Source organism: Garra rufa, chromosome 24 (genome assembly GCF_049309525.1).
Source record: "Garra rufa chromosome 24, GarRuf1.0, whole genome shotgun sequence".
In the NCBI taxonomy this organism is placed as follows: domain Eukaryota; kingdom Metazoa; phylum Chordata; class Actinopteri; order Cypriniformes; family Cyprinidae; genus Garra; species Garra rufa.
The window spans coordinates 7,642,065-7,644,832 of NC_133384.1; positions in this window are offsets into that span (position 1 = coordinate 7,642,065).

A 2,768-nucleotide genomic window follows, 5' to 3' on the forward strand; every position below is an offset into this window, starting at 1 on the left:
TCTCTCTCTTCACACAACACTCCACCTTTTTTCCCTCTGCCTCCCGCCCCCTTCTTGAGTGCTTTCCTCCTTTGGGTCGCCTTCTTCTCTGTTTCCAAGGCAGCCGGGCCTTTCCTGACGGCGCGCGGTGCCAGATCCGTCTCTCGTGCCAGGCACGGACTCTTGGATAACTTCACTCCAAATCTGCTTGCATTTTAAGCACCGCAAACAAAACAAGAGGCCGGCGTGTACCAGTATTACTGGTTATTTGATTAGGGACAGATTCTCCCACGGTGATAATGCCCACATATTTGATTTGCACTCGCTGCTTGAGGGCTGAGCTTGCAGTTCTGCCGGTAACGACAGCGGTGGGAATCTCAGCGGTCGTTTTTTCCTTCGATTGCGAGAGCCTGCAAGAGCAGCCGCAGGTGAACAGAATCCCTAATCACTTGCCTCATAAAAGAAAGTGCTTTCTGGCCAAGAGCGAGAATCGTTCATCTGTTTTATGTGTTTCTTTAAACCCCGACACGTTGGAGACGAGTGTCTCGGGTTACTTTAATTGCCAATTAGATAGCCTTGTGCACTCTGTGAGGGATTCTTTCTTCAAACGTATTAATGCTATCAGCAAATCGCCGATACTCTTGAGATCTCCTGCGCTTTCTCATAGTCCGTGAAGTGCTGAATGAGCACATTGTTTGCTCATGGAGTTGCATTTGTTTTCACCCTGAGGGCCTTGCTTAAGGGCTCGTATGAGGTCATTTGGAAATACAATAATTAAGTTGTTAAATGACGGTTCAAAAGATTTTTTCATGTTTTGGAATGAACTATCTAATGTTAATCAATATTTTTTTTTTATCAGAAAAACAGTAATATTGTGAAATATTATTACTATTTAAAAGCTGTTTTCTATCTGTACTTATAGTGAAATGTAATTTATTGCTGTTATTACTCTAGTCTTCAGAGTCGCGTGAATGAATGTTAGAAATCATTCTAATCATTCATGTGACCCTGGACCACAAAATCAGTCATAAGGGTCAATTTTTGTTGAAATTGAGATTACATCGAAATTGTATGGTTTGTTAGGATAGGACAATATTTGGCCGAGATACAACAACTTGGAATCCGGAGCAAAAAAAATTTGAAATGTTGAGAAAATTGCCTTCATTATCAAGTTGTCCAAATTAAGTTCTTAGCAATGCATATTACTAATCACAAATTAAGTTTTGATATATTTATGATAAGAAATTACTAAATATCTTCATGGAACTTGATTTTTACTTAATATCCAAATATTTGTGGCATTAAAAAAAAAAACATTTTGACCCATACAATGTATTTTTGCTATTGCTAAAAATATACCCACGCTACTTAAGACTGGTTTTTGTGGTCCAGCATCACACATAAGTATTTGCTGCTCAAAAAACAGCATTTATTTATATATAGTATTGTTTGTAACGCAATAATTATGGTCTGAGAAATATACTAATTTTTAGGTCAGAGAAAAAGCAAACAGTTTTTACTTACACAAAGAAAGTGTAATCCTGCCATCTAGTGGTCGTATGCCACTGTTACAATTACTTCAATATAAAGCACGTTATTTACTATCTATAGTTATATAGAGAGAGTTTTTGCATTCCCATTTACTTAAACAGCAAAAGAAAAACGCCTCACAATTTTCAAAAACAGGAAAAAACAAAGATTGACAACAGCAGTCAGAAGAGAGAATGATTTCCACAGCTGCTGTCCAAAGGATCACAAAGGTTTGATTAGATTCCCAGTCTGATGCCCTGTAAAGTCTCACTTTGGTTAAAAAGTTATGCTAAATGTAAATGTCATGTTCCTGACATGCTATACTTCACTTCTTTCAGCTTTTATAGTTCTCTGGTTGTGTTTTGAAGCAGCCTTTGTAACGTTACCTGAATCATTTCTCATATCAGCGCATTGTACTTCTTTACTCGTTTTTGAAGAAACATGCCTATAAAAGTCTTCGTTTTGAGAATATTGTTCAGACTGTTTAGAACAGAAATGATTACTGATACAGCAACAAGTATGTTAACGATAGCGTCATTGCCTCTAATTAAACTAAAACTGTCTATAGTTAGCATCCTTGTGTTCAAAAACAACTAGCTTAAGTGCTCGTCGATACTCACAAGAGGATGAATTCAAAGATGCGACTTTCCAGGAAAAGTGTTTTCATCAGAGTCAACAGTAGCATATTCTGTCTTTACCTCACGACCAAAACTTCCATTTGAATGCGGTTTAAAGATCATTTCTCCGCCATCAAACGCCTCCTGGTGGAAGACAAAAGTAACAGGCCAGAATTTTACCACAATTTAGGTATAGGTTTTTATCACAAAGGATTTTTTTTTTTTTTTACAGCTAACATTTTTTAGCCATTTGTTTAATCTGAAACGGTACATTTCTAGGTGTCCTCTTCCATTTTAATATAGAATAGTATCTGTTGTGAACTATTTATGTGATTGTGTCAAGATTTGGTAAGTGAGGACCCAAACGCAGAATGAACAGTTTGACAGTTTATTGACTGGACAGGGCAAACAAGAGGAAGGGCAGACAGTCGCACACACGGGCCTGGGAACACACGACTAGGGAAGACAGGCAGGATGTGGATGGAGAGGCAGGTGCAACCCCGAAGAGAGTCTGGGCGGCCGGGAGCAGCAACCAGGGGGAACTCAGGAGGCCGAGCAGGAACAGACAAACACACAAGACAAGACGACAAAGACAGGCACACAAAAGAAAAGCTTCAAAAACTAAGACGGGGAAGAGCTAGG